The sequence below is a fragment of the Brachionichthys hirsutus genome, chromosome 5, assembly GCF_040956055.1.
Source record: "Brachionichthys hirsutus isolate HB-005 chromosome 5, CSIRO-AGI_Bhir_v1, whole genome shotgun sequence".
NCBI lineage: Eukaryota > Metazoa > Chordata > Actinopteri > Lophiiformes > Brachionichthyidae > Brachionichthys > Brachionichthys hirsutus.
Window position 1 is genome coordinate 12,754,980 of NC_090901.1, and position 11,759 is coordinate 12,766,738.

Here is an 11,759-nt window from a genome sequence, read left to right on the forward strand (position 1 = left end):
GTTTCTCAGAAGCATCTTAGTAAAGCAATTCACGCTCATAACATACACAGGCAAGTTAAGCCTGACATGTACTACCCTTGATATACATAAATGTACAAGGGTTTCCTAGTAAGATTCAACCAAATGAATGTAATTTAACTGCTATTTAGTGCTGTGCATTAGGATGAGAGATCGCCATTTTTCTTTATGAAAGTAGACAGCGATGACAGAGTAGTGTCAATTTCATTCATTCTATCGTGGCTTAAACAATCAAATACACACTTTATTGTTATTCCAGTCTGTCTGTTAAGACAGTTAAAAGTACCCTACTTGGAATGCATGTGGGAAACTGTGAGCAAAACAACAGCAACAAAGTGAAGATAGACTGTGTTTACAATAGGATGAGATAGAGACCAGCAGTTGAACTCCAGCAACCTCAACACCATCTACCAGCATCATTGCATATGAGCCCAAAGACGTGCCGACGCCTCAGGCCAGTCAAATTACATCTTTGTCATCTGGCCACAGTGGCAAAGGGAGCATCCTGCAAGCCAGTCTGACTCCCTCGACTGCCAAAATGGATTTAAAATTTAAGAGGCACCAACTGATGACACGCTGGCTGTGAGGTAAGCCATAATTTAGTGCACACTGATGTGCTGGAAATGATGGTTTAGAGCAGACATTAAAAAATCACTTGTATTTTTTTGGTCATTAACAGTTAAAGTTCAGTGATTTTGACCTGTTATTTCAGCACTAAAAACGTATTCCTGCTTGGTTGCCTTTGTAAAATTCAGAGAAGATACATCTGGAAATCTGGTCCAAAAAAATGAAAAAAATAAAAAGGACAGTCATACATTGCTTCCTTGTTAAACATGCACAAGTAAGGTCTAGTAGTTTGTGAGTTTGTGTGGGAGTTTCTGAAAGAAAATATGACAGGATTAAAGATGGAAACCAGGCACATACAGGAATATTGGTGGATTGAGGTTGGAGAATAAAGAAAGTTGAAGGTCATTAGCAGTGAAGGCAGGAAAAGAAAGGATGGGAGTCTCACTCGACTGAGTGAACTAAGTGAGATCAGGGACACACCTAAAAGGGGAGAAAGACAACACCCCCCCCCCAAAGCTGCCCCTGTGGCACATTAAGATAATACTGATCGTTCCAAAATGCTGATGTTTCATTACATCAGCATTTGATGAGGTGATGCGGAAGAAACACAGAAAATTCTGTTCTTATCTGAAATGAAATGTTCAAACTAAAAAGGGCAACTTGAGTCCCTGTTGATTTCATGCAAATGGATCATCAGAGGGGACACGTTAGTGAGGACAGTAAGGTGGTCGGACCAACAGGTGACACTCTTCTCTTTCCTAAAGCTGCAACCCCATCGTGGTGCATGTAGAGAGCTTGAAGCAGCTGAGCTCAGTGAGCGGCGGGAGCAGCGCCGCCGTGCGCAGACACAGAGGAGATGTTTCGGCTCTTTGTTCGCTGCTGTGACTGTGAATATATAGTTTGGCCTAGATTTTGAGCTGATTGATTACAACTGGGGGGGAAAAAAGCACAAAAGCTTGTCAAAAAGTAATGCAAAGATGCATAATATGTACATTGAACAGCGTAAATATTCATGTGTTATTATTCATTTGATTTCAGGGCGGAGCTTACTTATGTAACTTGTTTTTGCAATGCTATTTTCACTTGCGTAAATAGTCAATTATTGTTGACTTGGAGGCGTCGGCTGTTCCAGCTTTCCAATCAGCTGACTAGAGCGGTGTTCCATGAGGGCTGTGTGTTTGTGACTCAGTGTATTTGCAGTCAGAGGGTTTCTGCTTGTTCTGGTGGTTCTGGTAGTTACCGGGAGGACCCCACTGGTTCGACGGCGAGTCTGGCGGAGCCAGTGCCGCGCGATGACATGCCAGCGGTGAGTGGGGCGGCTGGGGGTAGGGGGTTGAGTAGGGGCCGTGGGGCCGATGGGGCACGGTGGCCCCGCTGATGCCTCCTCTCCTTTAGCCTGCTGTGTTAGGGAGACAGAGCAGCAACATACAGCAAACTTAAACATGCAGGGCCCATCAGTGATGAATCTGTGGGGATTTTTGATCATCCAGTTGATGGTAGATCCGTGTTGAATCAAGTCAACTGGACTTGAAGCTTGAAGATGTTTCACCTCTTATCCAGGAACTGAGGAATCATTTCCAAGCTTTTCCCCCACTTTAACTTTATTCAACGCCGAGGTCACAGAAATGACTCAAGAGACAATTTCGGATGAAAAATGCACATTATCTTAATATTTATTCTATTAGTATTTATGCTATCTATACTGCATCAGCAGCAAGGTGGAGTTGACGATCCTTTTCAAAGTTCCTCTATGGTAATAGAGAAACAGGTTGGAATCAAAGATCTTGCTGTATTAGAATGTTGACATACAACTCTGAACTAGAACCGTGACATGATGTAAACCACGGGGGTGGGGGGGTTATTCAGATAGGAAAATATCAGAAATACTATGGTCCACTTCATGCATATGGTTCTGATTACATATACACTGTATTCATAATTTAATGCTTCTTCTTTTTTAATACTTATACATTGTATTGAAGACATCCAAACTGCAACACAAGATATCTGGAATTATATAGCAAGCAAAACTGTGGAAGAACTCTAAATCCATCTTATATTTCAGATTCCTCAAAGTAGCCACCCTTTACTTTGTTGACAGATTTGAACCTTGGCCTTCCCTCAATGAGGCTCTTGCCTGAAATGATTTCCACTGGTGAGCCCTGTCAAGGTTGATTTGTGGATTTTCGCGTGGCACCGCCATGATCGCCGCACCTGGCGCAATTGGGGGTGGGTTCCAGTTTTATTCTGGCACGCCGGGTCAGTAAGGTATCATTAACACAGAGACTGGCTTCATTTGCTGCCTCACTAATCATTTCAGCAGAATATTTTGTTGCTGTTAGCTTCCCGCCCTAATAATAAAAACTGTCATAAAATGGCAGTTCTGATTTTTTTGTCGGAATAAAAAAAAACAAATAATAAATAACTTTGGAACATTTTAAAGAGAAAATCCGAATGGCTTTGGCACGAATTGTGCCTTTTGCAGTATTTGGCAGGGCACCACTCGTTCTGTCATTCCTGCAACAAATGGCTCTTAACTTTTCACGAGGCCTTCATTGAGCCTCAGCCTGTTGCTGAGGTTGGGGATAAATTAGCTGGAACATGTGGTCTTTATGTAACCACCTACTGCCTATTCCACTGTTTTCATCTTCGTCCTACATCGTACTCCCCATTCAAATGAGCTTTCATCTATTCAGAGAGTATTTATCCAAGTGTCAGGGCTGGATGGAGTTCATTCATTTTTTACCTTCCAATGCTAAACAATCACATGGACAAAATATAAAACATTACAGCATTACAGCTAATGAACACAATATCTGTCCATGAGTTTCAGAGTAGATCATCATGCTCATATTAAACGGCACATTGATTCTCAGGATATTTATCACAGAGAGCATAAGCAGTAAATCAACCAGGTGAACTGACCATGTCCGAGTCCACTGCTTGCTTTTCTGGCAGCAGGGGCTTCTCCTCTGTGAACTGCTGCTCCTTCATTCCTGCCATCCTTGACAGCAACCTGCAATTACCATGGCAACATACACAAAGACACACAGCAAAGGTTACAGTCAAATGTTGATAGCAGTTCAGGTTGCAGTAAAAAACGTTCAAAGTGATCCTGTGAAAGGAATCAGATCACGGACTCTGGTGCTGAACTGGCATAAGGTGACCAAATGAGAAACTGACTGGCAAAGAAGATCTAAAATATAAATGAAGTTGCTCTGCAAACCTGTATATATGATACATTTAAATTATTGTTTAAAAATGTCACAGATAAAAAGTGTAGTTTTTTTTTTGTAAGATCCCAAACATGAAACCAACAAGCAATGACCCAAACCTCAACCTCAAACCTCAATGATAGAGGAAATAGACATGCAAATGTGCAAAAGTACCTATAAAATACAGGAGACAAAAGAAGTGATGCTTTAATTTCAGCTTGCAGGTAAATCTCTCCCAATATAGGAGCTTCTGTGTTGACATTTCAACTTTACGTAATCTTTTCACATTGAGGTGTGCCTGTATGTAAAGTGTGTGTGGAATGAACTAATACAAATGAATACTATAATAGATCTTACATGTTTAAAATCAGTCATTGGTGGTGAAAGTCAGAAAGGACAGAGGAAAAAAAATAAAGGATGTTTTGACACACATTTTTGGATCACATCATTTCATTCCAAATAACAATATCTGTAAGTACACAACTACGGTACATAATACTATGCTCCAGATTATCAGTCGGTGAAGATGCAGTCAGAGTTGACATGGATGCTTAGTGACTGAAAGAGTACAACAACACAGCTACACGATGACAACCGTCCACTAATGCTGGAGAACAGAAAGAATCTTACATCTGCCTCCAAGGATCTCCAAGTCATGAAAGTAAGGATTTGGCGTTGAAGCGATGACCATCACTGGAGGTGAAATTATAGTTTCCTTTTGTGGGATGAGGCACCTTAATTATACAAATTGCACGGGGCAGTCAACTTGATATCGCCGATTTGTGTCACCCTTCCACTTTCCCAGAGTACTGTCAGCTCACTCGTGTCGTCGTTGCTGAAAAGAGCCCGATGCCAGGTCAGACGTCAGTGTCAATCATTTCATTTTCATCACTAGCACCTTCAGGCTGCTCTATGAACTTCACAAGCTGGCATGTATTCCTTGTTAAAACAACAAACACGGCCAGAGAAGATGACTTTGTTCTGACTGAGGCATTAATGGTCACAGAGAGGATCATGATTTAAGATTTTTATTCATGTGAGGCTTAGTGATGTATAATCTAAATATAAGTGCATTTAACAGCACAGACATTACTGTAACCTGCACTGTCCTGGAAGACATTTCAAAGATCAGTATCTCTAAACAAGTGCAAACCAAACTAAAGGTACCATTAGAGCGCCTTTTGTTGTAATACCTTCGCAGAGGTATTTACAGTTCATACAACACCTCGGCATTTCCCCCCTTCCTCTCTCCTCCATTTTCGGCCTGTCTAATGTCATTTGTCCTCAGGCTGTTCTCTCTCTCTGGCAGGAGTTCAGCATAATCTGTTTTTATCTGATGCTCTTAAAGAGACAAAGCCCAGAAGCCACTTCACGCCACCCCAGCAACTGATGTGTTTTTGTACATGACTAAAGTATCAGAGTTACCAGTTTACAAAGAACAATCCACCCTCCGAAATGCAAATATTTCCAGGAAGGTTCTAAACCTGCTAAAGCAAAGGTGTGACCAGTTTTTTTGTGAGTAAGATGACCAAGGCCTTTTCTGCCCAAACTAAAGTTGCATTTAGCAAAAATGCAAATAGCTTTAAAGTAGCCAATGCACTCAAATCTCCCTGAGATCATTGTTCACACATCAAGAGACAGATCACAGGAAGAACTACACCAGCTCTAGTCCCACAAAGAATATGCAGATATTAAGGTCTGACCACGATGCCTTGAGGATGCAAGTTATCCATCCATCATCCACCATTCTCGGCTATAGACAAGAGGATCGCAATCTTCTCGTCTACAACCACTTATCTGCCTTTACGGGGGGGGGGCTATCCCAGTTGGCTATGGGAGAGAGGTGGAGTACACCCTGGATAAGACACCAGCTCATCACAGGACCGTTTTACATGCCCAGTGAGTATTCTCATGCCATCGCCATCATTATTTACATTACTCCGTGAGCGCACGCGGACACTGCGTGTGACGTCATCCACTCCGTAGTGTCCAGGCTGCAGACACAACACCATCAGGCCGTCCTTCTTATTTCTGGGGATTTTAATCATGTTTCACCGGACAATACACTGCAAGACTTTCACCAGATTGTGAACTGCCTCCACCAGGCTGAACAGGACAATAGATCCCCTCTATGCCAACTGTAGGGAAGCATACATAGCCACCCCCTCCCCCTACTGCGGAAGTCAGACCATACCCTGGATGAAGCAAGCACAAAGGGGACTCAAGGTCAGGCTGCGAGAGCCAAAGGAGCAGAAACCCCAGCAGAATAATATGAGGGATATCTGGGAGGGGATGAAGACCAGCACAGGATGCAGAAAGACCCGCCGCACAACAGATGGGGACACAGACGGAGGAAACCAGCTGAACGAGTTCTTCAATAGGTTTCACTGCATTGCTAATGTGTCTCCAAACTGCCCTGCTCCCCTCTCAACACCCATCCTCAGTCGCCAGGGCAAGGTCATGGACAATGCCACGGATCCCCTCCGCCTCCGCCTCACCATCACCAGACAGGAAGTCAACAGGGAGCTGAGACCCAGCAAAGCCGCTGGACCAGACAGTGTGTGTGCTAGGATGCTAAAGGCCTGTGCTGCTGAGCTGGGAGAGCCCCTCCCGCACACATACAACATGAGCCTACGTCAGGGGAAGGTGCCATCCTTGTCCAAAAGAAACCGTACCAGAGGATTTCAGACCGGTGGCCTTGACATCGCACATTATGAAGACCCTGGAGCGGATGCTGCTCCACCACCTAAGACTTGACACACCACTGTGAATTAGACTCTAATGTGGGATGGCCTACTCTTGCAGCCCGGAGGATTAGTCATTGGTATACTTTTATATACAACAAGGCATGTCTTGATCATTGTTATTTTCTATGTTCGTATTGAGTTGGGTAAAACGGCTTTTTCTATTACGTTCCTTTTGCATAGATTATGTTGCAGAAGGACTTGAAACTAATAGTTTAGTCAAAAGAAGCATCTACATTCATGTTGTTACATTTGTTGCCTATGGCTGATGGAATATTTGGAACCAATGTTTTACCTCGAGTCATCCACCAGACAGGGAAGCAGTTCAAGTGATGGAACAAAAGTCACCAAGGGAAGCTCCCTGTTCCACAGAAAATTGATTGCACAGCCGCGTGGAAGGGAAATATCTGATTCAATGTGCAACAACTGGATCGATACCTGGAAACTGGGACAGCGGTAGCTAGAGAGAATGACAGTCGTTGAACAAATCACAGAAGGACTAACAACTTGTGACAGAAAACAGGAGATGAGTTATTATATTCTGGGTGTTTAATCCTCCATATAAAAATAGTGGACTTCACTTCAATAAAAGCACTCAAACTGTAAATTCAGTATGGAATGAAAGTGTCGATTAATGCACATATGAATGTACATTTAAACGCACATTTTTCTTTTTTTATACAGCATATAGATGCTTAAAATAACAGAATGTCAGCTTGGTTAACAATTGAAACATTTTGTGTAAAACTAATGATGTTCAGCTTTCATATGTCAGGCTGCAAGGTTACTAACCACGAAGAGCAAAAGCGAAGAATCAACTGGACTTGTTCAAGTCTGATTTAAGACAAGAGGCTTCTCCAAATGACTGAGTGTTGTAGCAGAAAACAAAGGGCCAGAACCACCAAGAAAATAAAATCCCTCAGGAGTCATTAGCATTCATAAGGTGAACGGTCATTGTCGAAGGAACAATGCTCAAGGTCTGCTGTCCCTCATGTGATAAAGATCATTTGATTCCATTTGAGGAAAATCTATATGCTACTTTATGCAGGAACTTACAAAAGAATGTCCTTCCAATTTAACAATTTACAAAAAAAGGTTTCAACATGACAAACAGTGTCTCCATGTAGAAAGCAAAGTCCATTAAGGAATTCGTAACCCAGTTTGATGTGGGAAAATCCACTAACTTGCACAGAGCCGTGACCTCAAGATGAATGGACCTTGTCTGCCAACATCAGTGCTGGACCTGCTTGAATAGGAACACATGCTGCTGCCAAGTTTCAAAATCTGGTGGGAAAAGTAGAAGCTGAATAGCAATGCCCTTAGGTCTTGATATGTTCATCATACAGGCGTAATGTTTTGTTGCTCACATACTTTTATATTTAGTGTGTAGCAGCTGCATGACACAGTGGAACATCAGAAGAGATAGAGACACCATGTCCTCTGTGACTGATGCCATTCTTTGAGTGTTAACTAATTTAAAATCTGAAAAACATGAGCCTCAAAATGTCACATCTAATCTTCATGACCATGTATCATTCATCACCTGTACCCTACTGAGGTCTGGAGGCACCAAACCATCATCCGACCAAGGCATCCAGCATCAATCACGACAACGCTCATCAATATCGCGAGTATTTATTGGCTCAAGCTGAATGGCACAGTTGGATCTCCAATGCAGCCACACAGAATGACCAATCAGATTTCAAATCTATCGGTTTGTTGTTAAGGTTCGCTTCCAAGGCTCGCTTCCAAGGCTCCAGGAAGGATGCCAGCTGGACAGATGGGAGGGCAGTGTGTGGGTTCCAACAGTACACTGTGGGACAAGGGCTGCATTTCTCGGACTCCTTCCTGAATCAAACAGAGAACCAGATGTCCAGAACCAATGCTGACTAGGGTCAGCTAAGTGGATGAATGGTGTCCTGAACTACTAGCTATTGCATCCTTCAAATATATATAATTGCATTACATTGTCCACTGAAAACAGGACAAATCCAGAACAGCAGTGTTTGCCATATATTGTATTTCTGAATGGAACAGTAGGTAAAACCCAAGAATGTAAAACAATGAGGGTGTAATTATTCTCCATAGACCATGTTAACAAAGATCTCAATGAAAATGGGAGAGAGGTCGCAAAATAAATAAAGGCAGGTAAAATTAATGGCAAAAATGAATTGACCAAAATTACTGTAAGAAATATTTTACTGTATTTTATGAAAATTGCCAAGAAAGGCTGACAATGTTGCAAATTATTTTCTGGTGTTTTTTTTAAGAGTGAAAAGAGATAAGATAAGACAGGTATGACAAAACAATCTGAGTCCTTTGTTCGGAGGCGTTTGTGTAATGGGATGCGCTGCAATATTTTGAGACGTATTATCACACACATTGTTTTGGAAGACAATAGTGTTTTTATATTTATTTCTATTATGGTGATGTGATAACCAGTGCCGACATTGGACTGAGTGTTCCTTTAGTCTTTGCTCAACACTTAGACAGAGCTGAAGGGAATTTGAGGAGGTGGCATGGAAACACTGCACATGCATTATTTTTAGCTTCATGTGTAATGACAGTGATATGACAGGCTACTATTTTTGTTTTGTATAATCTCTTTTCAATACCCATCTAGAAGCAGTATTTCAAATACATCCCTGCTTTTCGGTGTGGAGCAGAGCGCATTTAGCTTTCTAATGATCAGTAACTCGAGGCCAGAATACAAAATCGTCTTTCAGCCATTCTAAAACAAATAGAGTTGTTGCTTCTGGTGCTCCGTCCTCCACTTCAGTAGCCATACATCCTTCATAGGTGACGACAGCAGAGGCATTCGATAACCAGTGTGGCAGTAGTCACTTAATGTATGGGTCCCTTTAACTCTAACACACAATAATGTGTGCACTGGACAGATTCTGATCAAGTAATCTATCCTTCACCATGATCAACTTGCTCAATGTCACATTACTGTTCAGAAACATGAATCAGGACTACGATAGATACATTGCTCTTTCTTCCATTTGTACGATGAAACATACTGTGAGCACGATGAAGCTCTATGAAAGATGCACAGGACTAAATATATAATGCATGCAGCAATGTGTGGAAGATGCAGTTCCTCCCAGACAATCAGACACGTTTGCTAGCACCCACGCTAACATTTCAGAGCAGATGGGTGACAGTAATACGCAATCAACACATATCAAGAAAAAAAATATGCGTCTACATGGGTGACGATAGAACAGGCTGCTACATTACATTTCTCCCTGGGTATATTCATACCCAGGAATACATGCACACACATACATATATATATACAGACATATACACACACATCATACATCACATGTACCGTATTTTCCGGATTATAAGTCGCGGTTTTTTTCATAGTTTGGTCGGGGGTGCGACTTATAAATCGGAGCGACTTATATATGCTTTTTTTTACAAAATCTGTGAGCGCAGAGACAGTAGCCTACACATTTCTATAACAGGTGTTACAGGGAACTCTGTGACCCGTCAGAATCTGTCGCGGTTTCTGGAGGTTCAGAGTTATCTGTCACACCTGTTATCTAAAAACACAAATTAGAAGGGCTGAATGAAAATGGCGCCGAAAAGAAAGTCATATTCCGCGGCTTACAAGCTTCAGATAGTGAAATATGGAGCCGAAAACGGCAATCGAGCAGCAGAAAGAAAGTTTGGAGTGAGCGAAAAACTTGTAAGGGACTGGCGAAAAGTGGAGGTTACGCTTACTGAAATGAAGAAAACAAAGAAAGCTAATCGCGGGCGACAAGCTAGGTGGCCGCAGTTGGAGGAACGAGTTCACGCATGGGTGCTTGAACAACGTGCTGCTGGGAGAGGTTTGTCAACGGTGCAGTTGCGTCTCCGCGCCCAGGTGGTGGCCAAGGAGGTGAATATAAACGGCTTTGCGGGAGGACCTTCTTGGTGTTACCGCTTCATGCAACGCAAACGCCTCTCTATCAGAGCAAGGACGACACTGTCCCAAAAACTGCCAGCGGACTTCCAAGCCAAGGTTGACAGTTTCCGCACGTTCATTGAAAAGCATGTAAGTGATCACAACGTGACACCGGATCATATTATTAACATGGACGAGGTCCCCCTCACTTTTGACATCCCCATGGGCCGAAGCGTTGCAGAGAAAGGGCAAAAAAGTGTGAATATCGTTACAACTGGTCATGAGAGATCACACTTCACAGTGGTGCTGGCATGTTGTGGAGACGGATCAAAACTGCCACCGATGGTCATTTTCAAACGAAAAACCATGCCAAAAATCCAATCCTCCTCAGTTGCAGTCGCCGTGAACGAGAAAGGGTGGATTGATCAAGAAATGATGAACTTGTGGCTTACAAAGTGCTACAATAAGCGACCGGATGGCTTCTTTAGAGCACGCAAAGCTCTGCTTGTGATGGATAGCATGAGAGCGCACATCACACCACAGTTAAAAAATAAATTAAAAGTTTTCAACTCCATACCTGCCATCATCCCTGGAGGCTTAACCAAAATACTCCAGCCACTTGATATCTCCGTGAATAGGAGCTTTAAGTCAGTTTTGCGTAACCTGTGGGAGCAGTGGATGACGGATGGAGAGCACAGCTTCACGGCAACCGGGAGAATGCGCCATGCAACTTTCCTGGAAGTCATTGAATGGATCGACAAAGCATGGGCTTTAGTGACAACCGCAACCATCCTGTCGGGATTCAGAAAGGCTGGAATAATTGGAACTGCAACTGACGACGAGTCTGATGTAAGCGACGTAGAAGAGGAAGCGGCGTCTTGTCTACCTGCCGAGTTGGGGGAGTTGTTCAAAAGTGACACCGAGGATGAAGATTTCCTTGGATTTCGTGATTCGGAGTAAAACCTGATATTTTGGTAAACGTGTTAGCATGTTCTTTGTGCTATATGTTGTTTGGTGTTGGATTTTATCAAATAAATTTTCCCCAAAAATGCGACTTATCCTCCAGTGCGACCTATATATGTTTTTTTCTTCTTAATTATGCATTTTTTGGCTGGTGCGACCTACAATCCGGAGCGACGTATAATCCAAAAAATACGGTAATAGTAATTAATAAATCAAATAATAATAATAGCCATAATGCAGTAACTATGCAGTTTACATGAGCAAAAAGGAGTAGGAAGAAGTACAAACTTATTTAACCCTACCCCTTCTAATGATAAACGAAGCCACGAAAGGAAAAGTTATCGAATCTATTCG